At 44.2% G+C, this 8,784-nt stretch overlaps 1 protein-coding gene across 1 annotated transcript in view; it reads right to left on the bottom strand.

Moving 5' to 3' along the window:
- The window catches only part of LOC311034481 (uncharacterized protein), a gene marked incomplete at both ends in the record, with an annotated part of 163,394 nt that overhangs the window by 152,803 nt on the left and 1,807 nt on the right, over positions 1–8,784 (bottom strand). The window lies entirely within an intron of this gene.

The following is an 8,784-nucleotide window of genomic DNA, read 5'->3' as shown; positions in this document are numbered from 1 at the left end:
CTTGATAGTCGGGGATCCACAGGCCCAAAAGCTCTTGGGTTGAACCTGTGATGTCATGCTATACTTTTTTTTGGTGTTTTTTCTTTTAATTTGGTCATTAAGGTCCACAGAATGAGAGGCCTGCTCTGCCGGAAACATCGCGAAAAAAAGTTATGGCCATTTTTGTATAATGAAGCCTTTATTTTTTTGCCCATTTTCGCCTATTGTAAAAAACTAGGTTTCTTTTCTTAAAGTGCTCAGTAGGTTGTGTAGGCTGTCAATAAATGATTCCCAGATACACAGAACACATATGTGAACAACACCAAGTCCAAAAATACACTCACAAAGCCTTTCCAAATGATTTATAGACATTTTTGGTACCAAAAATGCACCCGTTTTTTGCATTTTCCCCAATACTTTCATCTTTACTTCAATAGTAATCAACTTTTCCATGGGTTATGACATCAGCCAATGTCTCATTCTTTTCATCAATCTTTATAGTCATTCCACAAAAAAAAAAATTAAAATCAACCCTAAATTAAAGGAACTGTGGTGACTTTATTACCCTTATGCTCAGAATTCCCAGAATTTTGAGCCAGCCTATTACAGCCTAGCCCAGCCTAGTACAGCCTAGTACAGCATAGTCCAGCCTATTACAGCCTAGTCCAGCCTAGTCCAGCCTATTATAGCCTAGTCCAGCCTATTACAGCCTAGTCCAGCCTATTAAAGCCTAGTACAGCCTAGTCCAGCCTATTAAAGCCTAGTACAGCCTAATCCAACCTATTACAGCCTAGTCCCGCCTATTACAGCCTAGTCCAGCCTATTACAGCCTAGTCCAGCATAGTCCAGCCTATTATAGCCTAGTCCAGCCCAGTCCAGCCTATTACAGCCTAGTCCAGCATAGTCCAGCCTAGTCCAGCCTATTACAGCCTAGTAGAGCCTAGTCCGGGACTAGTCCAGCCTAGTCCAACCTATTATAGCCTAGTCCAGCCTAGTACAGTCTAGTACAGCCTAGTACAGCCTAGTACATCCTAGTACAGCCTAGTCCCGCCTATTATAGCCTAGTCCAGCCTATTACAGCCTAGTCCAGCCTAGTCCAACCTATTAAAGCCTAGTCCAGCTTAGTTCCGCCTATTACAGCCTAGTCCAGCCTATTACAGCTTAGTCCAGCCTTACAGCCTATTACAGCCTAGTCCAGCCTAGTCCCGCCTATTATAGCCTAGTCCAGCCTATTACAGCCTAGTCCAGCCCAGTCCAACCTATTAAAGCCTAGTCCAGCTTAGTCCCGCCTATTACAGCCTAGTCCAGCCTATTACAGCTTAGTCCAGCCTATTACAGCCTAGTCCAGCCTAGTACAGCATAGTACAACCTAATAGAGCCTAGTAGAGCCTAGTACATTACATTACAGTCATTTAGCAGACGCTTTTATCCAAAGCGACTTACAATAATTGCATTCAACATAGGTAGGGAATGAAAACTACTAATCACCAGAGGTTTTAAGTGCATTTTCTGCAAAAACAAGCAACCAAGAGTATACCTAGCGCTAAGATAAAAGTGCAATATATCAGCTACCTATTTCCTTAAACAGATGAGACAAAATAGCTAAATCAAATGAGCAGGAGCTAAAACAAATAACTGTATCGACTAAACAAGATCCAATAAACAATACAACAATAAAACAAGCATTCGTACAACTAGTTAACAACAAGTAGGCCAGGCAAAGAGGAAGGGTAGTGTTTCCTGAAGAGGTGGGTTTTCAGCCTGCGGCGAAAGATGGGCAGTGACTCTGCTGTCCTGACATCAGTGGGAAGTCCATTCCACCACTGTGGGGCCAGAACAGAAAAAAGTCGTGACCGTGTGGATCGCCCAGAAGGACCCTTGAGTGACGAGGCAGTCAGTCGGCCCGAGGTGGCAGACCGAAGTGGTCGGGCAGGGGTGTAGGCATCGACCATAGCCCGGAGGTAAGAAGGAGCTGTTCCTTTCACTGCCCTATAGGCTAGCACCAGGGTTTTAAACTCGATGCGAGCCGCTACGGGGAGCCAGTGTAGAGAACGGAGAAGGATAGTTGTGTGGGAGAACTTGGGGCGGTTGAACACCAGACGAGCCACAGCTTTCTGAACAAGCTCCAGAGGTCGGACGGCAGATGCCGGAGCACCAGCGAGGAGGGAGTTGCAGTAGTCCAGGCGGGATATGACAAGAGCCTGGATGAGCACCTGGGCTGCCTTCTCCCTGAGGACGGGGTGAATCCTCCTAATGTTGTAGAGGAGGAATCTGCAGGACCGTGTCACTGATGCGATGTTTGCCGAGAACGACAATTGATCGTCCAGGGTCACACCCAGATTCTTCGCAGTCCGAGTTGATGTCACCGCAGCATTATCAATGGTGATGGCCATGTCTCGGTGCGGACAGCCCTTCCCCGGAGGAACATCAGCTCGGTCTTGTCCAGGTTGAGCTTCAGGTGGTGCGTCGACATCCACTCTGAGATATCAGCCAGTCAAGCAGCAATGCGTGCCTCCACACGTGTGTCAGAGGGGGGGAATGAGAGGATCAGCTGGGTGTCATCGGCATAGCAGTGGTAGGAAAAGCCATGGGAGTGGATGACAGCACCAAGAGATGTAGTGTAGAGAGAGAAAAGAAGAGGACCCAGAACCGAGCCTTGGGGAACCCCAGTAGCGAGCCTTTGTGGTTCTGACACAGACCCTCTCAACATCACCTGGTAGGAGCGACCCGTCAGGTAGGATGCAAACAGGGAGAGTGCAGAGCCTGAGACACCCATCCCCTCAAGGGTGGAGAGGAGGATCTGATGGTTCACTGTGTCAAACGCTGCAGACAGGTCCAGGAGTATCAGGACAGAGGAGAGAGAGTTCGCTCTAGCCGCATGGAGCGACTCCGTCACTGCCAGGAGGGCAGTCTCGGTCGAGTGACCCAACTAGTTAAGACTAGTACAACCTAGTCTTAACTAGTCCAGTCTGTTCCATGCTAGTAAAGCCTATATCGCCCTCCCCTAGTCTGTTCCATCAAAAGGCTGGACTAGGCTAGACCTGGGTGTACTAGGCTTTACTGCACTAGACTCTACTGGTCTCTAATAGACTGTTTTAAATTCCAGTAGGCTGTGCTGGTCCGTACTAGGCTATATTAGGCTGTACAAGGCAGATCTGTATCATGGTCTACAAAGGTTCATGCAAAACTATTGCTCGTGCACACACAAGCTATTGCCCATGTACACAGTGGTTAGTCCCTATGGGTTGAGGATCTACAGGGCTGACAAGAGCCTAGTACAGCCTAATAGAGCCTATTAGAGTCTAGTACAGCCTAGTACAGCCTAATCTATCCTAGTCCAGCCTTATCAGTCCTAGCATAGCTTGTACCCCTCCCCTATTCTGTTCTCCCACCAGGCTGGACTAGGCTAGACCTGGGTGTACTAGGCTTTACTGTACTAGACTCTGCTGGGCTCTGTCTAATAGTCTGTTTTCAGCTCTAACAGGCTTTGCTAGGCTTTACTGGGCTGTATTAGGCTATACCACCCTCCCCTAGTCTGTTCTCCCAAAAGGCTGGACTAATCATGGGTGTACTAGGCTGTACTGTACTAGACTCTACTGGTCTCTAATAGGCTGTTTTAAGCTCTAGTAGGCTGTGCTAGGCTGTACTAGGCTCTATTAGGCTATAGAAGCCAGTACTTTAATTTGGCCTACAAATATTCATGCAAAACTATTGCTCGTGCACACACAAACTATTGCCCCCCGTGTACACAGTGGTTAATCCCAATGGTCTGAGTATCTACAGGGCTGACAAGGGACTAGTACAGCCTAATGGAGCCTATTTTAGAGTCTGGTACAGCCTAGTACAACCTAGTCTAGCCTAGTCCAGCCTGTTCCATGCTAGTATAGCCTTTACCACCCTCCCCTAGTCTGTTCTCCCAAAAGGCTGGACTAGTCATGGGTGTACTAGGCTGTACTGTACTAGACTCTACTGGTCTCTAATATGCTGTTTTAAGCTCTAGTACGCTGTGCTGGGCTGTGCTCCTATAAGAGGGTTTAGGACCCATCCGTGGTGAAAGTTTTTCTTTCCGTCGTGAAAATTTGTCTTTCGCTGTGACGCCATGCTGTGGAAAACACGCGCCCATAGGCTAAGCTTTACAGGACGTGCTGTGATTGGCTAGCAAGACACATGATGAAATTAACTTCAAACTTCACAGACGCGCTGTGATTGGCTAGCGAGACGCATGATGAAATTAATAATAATGTAAAAAATGTTTAAACTAAAGTTATCAAAATATTTGCTGATATGTATTTGAAAAGATAAGTCATTGACTGATGTCATGACCCATGGCACACGTTTCTTTTGTGGGGGTACAGGTGTTTTAAGAAGGAAAAAAGGCTCTGGGAATTTTGAGCATAAGGGTAATAAAGTCACCACAGTTCCTTTAATTTAGGGTTGATTTTTTTTTTTTTTTGTGGAATGACTATAAAGATTCATGAAAAGAATGAGACATTGGCTGATGTCATAACCCATGGAAAAGTTGATTACTATTGAAGTAAAGATGAAAGTATTGGGGAAAATGCAAAAAACGGGTGCATTTTTGGTACCAAAAATGTCTATAAATCATTTGGAAAGGCTTTGTGAGTGTATTTTTGGACTTGGTGTTGTTCACATATGTGTTCTGTGTATCTGGGAATCATTTATTGACAGCCTACACAACCTACTGAGCACTTTAAGAAAAGAAACCTAGTTTTTTACAATAGGCGAAAATGGGCAAAAAAATAAAGGCTTCATTATACAAAAATGGCCATAACTTTTTTTCGCGATGTTTCCAGCAGAGCAGGCCTCTCATTCTGTGGACCTTAATGACCAAATTAATAGAAAAAACACAAAAAAAAAAAGTATAGCATCACAAGTCCTCTGAAATTTTCGGTGACTGGATCCCCGACTATGACTAGACTTGCCTTCTGTGTGACACCTGCCTTGAATTGTAGCTTTAGTTGTTAAAATGTTTATGCTTATACACCTGATTTTGACATATTTCTCAATTTCCATTTTGTTTGTTTTAGCAAACAGCAGTCAGTGTCATCCCTTGTGTTCCCTAGAGGAACAGGTTGTTTGTGAGCTCCAGCACATGGAAAATTGCCAGTGAGTCTCTAATGCAACTAGAGAATGATGTAATCTCTCAGCTTTCTTTGCTAAAACTGGGAGGAAACTAGTACTAAGACATCGGCATTGCAGAACCAATCAAAGGTTTCAGGGCTGTCCTTCATATTGGGGTGGTGATATGATTGGTTTCTAAAACAGTGGGCGTAGCTTTGTGTTCTCGCCGGTGTTCTTGCAATCTCCTTGCATTCAGAAGTGTCCAGACGTTTCGGTAGGCGGACAGCTCTGATCGTCTCGCAACAACAGATTATACCCAGGTGGGTACTAATTAAACATGAGCTGGGCAAGCAAAGGCAGGCGTGTGTTTACCACCGATGACACCTGGCCCAGCAGGCGTGATGAAATAATGCCTCAACAGGTGCAATGTTGGCAGATAATTAATTTTCACGTCCAATGAGATGATTGTTGTCTAGACTTGACCCTTCAAAACACGTTAACATTAATTAACAATTAAGGACACAGGGGTGCCATGTTTACAACTACTGTAGCTAATTTTTTATTGTTTGGTCAGACAAATCAAAGCAGGAGTAGAGAAACGGTTGTTGCCCCTTCCCTAGCCCCCGTAATCAGTGTTGCCATGTCGGCTTATTATAAGCAACTTTGGGCTTCTTGTTGCTTGTAAAAAGTGGTAGTTGCAGTTTGTTTGTTTCTAAAGTGTAGTTGTTTATTTAGGCTTGTTTCCACATTTTTTTATTATTATTTTAACCGGTGGTTTTCGAATATTTTCATGAAAATGTTTTGTGTATTTGTGTTGTTAGAATGTTTCCAAAAATATTCCAAATATTCCACATTTTATTGCAAGAGTTTTTGAAAATAGTCGATAGACAATGCTTCTTTTGGGCTTGTTTTCCTGGACCTGGTTGTTTATTTCTCTCACAAAATATGGCAACACTGCTTGTTATAATAAGTCCGTCGGCCGACTGTTTGTGCGAACTTAATGCCAACTTTTGCCAACAGACTGCCAGTCTGTTGTAGTCTGAAGTAGTCTGTTTGGTGGAGAGTCACCTTATATTAACACACACCTGCACACCTTCACACACACGTTCACTGACACACTCCTTCCGCACATTTATAACGATGATGGTGCTGTCCCTGTGAAGGTGTTAGGCTACCCAGTGGAAGATCCCAACACGACACAGAGCAGATGTGTGAAGATCTTCCCAGCACAGCTGAAGACCAGTTAGCTGTGCTGAGAAGATCCAAACGAAGGCGCAAAGCCCCTCAAAGACTAAATTATTGTTGAGAATTATTTCTGTCATTTCTTTGTATATTATAGCAATATGCTTTGGATAAATAAGTTACTCATATCTGCCTTGTGCATTTTTTTTGTGAAAGCCTAAAAGGCAAACACATTATGTGTTGACTATAATTTAATGAATGTGATTCAATCAGGTACAATAATTGACTGCATTTGATCTTCATCTTTGATCTTCACAGACAGGTACCTCATCAGTGAGAAGATCCTCACACATCTAGAGTGATAGATTATATTAGATTCATTACAGAATATGGATTTAGTTTGGGGAATTGCAAATTACATTGACTAGAAGCTCACATCTAGCGTTCACCGCACATCTCACATCCACCTCGCAGCTACGTTGCAGCAGCACCAGTGATCCAACTGATATGGCCATATGGAGATCTGTCAGTCCTTGTCCCTTTTATGGACATATGGAGATGTCTGTATGCTGACTGATTTGTTAGGGGCCTGATGCTATGATGACACATTGAGGTTAGACAATACAGTCCACATTTGGCCATAGCTGCATTGGGAAGTCCTTAGGTTCGTCCGCCTGCCCATCCTCACCTATGGCAATTTGTATATATAAATAGGAAGATGTGTGGAAATATTGGGCCTTAAATGTACTGTATTTAAGGGGGGAAAAGTAGTCTATGTATTTAGCCAGTAAATGAAATGTACATATGAAATGAAATGTAAAAGCAAAAAGAAATAAAAGACATAGGCAGTGTTGTCAGGGGCCCAGCCAGTAGTGATGCATGATTTTAATTGCTTGTACACTTGGAAATATCCTACCAAATTACCAATGTCATATGACACATCATTGATGTATGGCTTTACAATTTATTTATTTTTGCACATGTATGATTTATTAGTTTTATAGCTATACATTTTTGGAGTGAATACATCGTTTAGATGCCTGTCAGACGGTCAGACAATGCTGCTCTGCATGTCTACAATGGAACAAACAGGTGTAGTCAAAGTCTACACGTCCTCAGACCTGACGTGAGATCTGAGTGGGCCGTATGCTGAAGTCAAAAAGTGACGATAGATTGATAAATGACAAAATGCAAGTACAGTAACAGTATGGAAAGCAGCTAGTGTTATAGGCAGAATACTGAGTAATATTTGTGCAAAGTGTGGAGTTATTTGGAGGATGCGTCTGCTGTGAGACCCGGTTTAATGCTGACTCCGCACTGCATGTTAGTCCACCTCTATTACAGTACTAATCAATGTAATTTAAAACAAACACCCTGTTGCAAGGTTATTATAGTTTTGCATTTTTTATTTTATTTTTGATTAGGTAGTTTTAAGAGGGTTTGCTATATTTAGAAAATGTGTTATTTTTTAGAAAAGGCTTAGTTTTACAAGCCTGACAAGTTGTCAGGCTGTATTGGAGCCTATATGAGGTTGCACTTGGCCATCGGCCTCCGCATGGAACATTTAACAGGGTGCTGTATATTTACTAACTTAATGTACACATTTTAAGTCATTTGTTAATATTACTTAACTTTACAAGTCACTTTGGCCAGTAGAGACAGAGGAGTGTATTACCATTTGTTGGCTCCAGCCTGGGTGTGGGGTACACTTAGCATGGAGACAGTGCGTCTAGGCATTTGTCATCAAGGCTGACACCTCTCCCTTTCCTGGCTCTTTACAGTTGCAAATGTGGAAGAGCCAGGGGAGGTGGGGGTTCACCATACAGGGCTGACACACCCAACACGTACCTACTCTTAGATCTCAAAGGTGACCACTACTATAAAAGATGGACTGAAATGTAACTAACTTAGTGTGTCAGAGGCCGGAGGGCCGCGCTTAGGGGAGCTGAGGCTCCCCAGGAAAGCTGTTTGTACTCTGTCTGTTCCATGAAATAAATCCGAAGCAACGAACCTCACTATTGGAGTGATGTCTCATCCATTCTTCACCATTCATTCACATCTCTGGAACATCAAACTAACTTTACAATATGGCGTTGTTGGCAATTAGTATAGTGCATTAAAACCTGTAAACTGTGGTTTTAAGATACCACATATGGCGTTTAAGTCGGCAGTCGCGTTGGTTTGGTTATTTGGGGAGCGGGACGCCGATCTCCAGAAAATGCTGAGCCAGGCGGTGAAAGGACATGCGCGGACGGGGAGGTCTTTGCCTTGCGGTGGATGGAAGGGTCCTGTTATCTCCGGCGACGTGGGGGGACCACTGCAAGGGGGACATCGGCACGACATGACGACAACTTTTCGAGGATCTACGGGGAGAGGCCCTCATCATGACCAGATCTAGGACGGCTGTGACGACTCATCTGGCTGCACAACTTATCCTCTGCGATCGCTAAAGGAGCGCGCTGCGGTGCTGACGGCAGTGCGGGGAACCTGTGGATCGACGGGGTTCTCTCGTGGCGGGTAATGTTGTGAGGATGGACGGGA

This window comes from Gymnoscopelus microlampas (assembly GCF_963454915.1).
Source record: "Gymnoscopelus microlampas genome assembly, chromosome: 19".
In the NCBI taxonomy this organism is placed as follows: Eukaryota; Metazoa; Chordata; class Actinopteri; order Myctophiformes; family Myctophidae; genus Gymnoscopelus; species Gymnoscopelus microlampas.
Note: the sequence above shows the minus strand (reverse complement) of the source record. Positions and strands in the feature narration are given on the sequence as shown.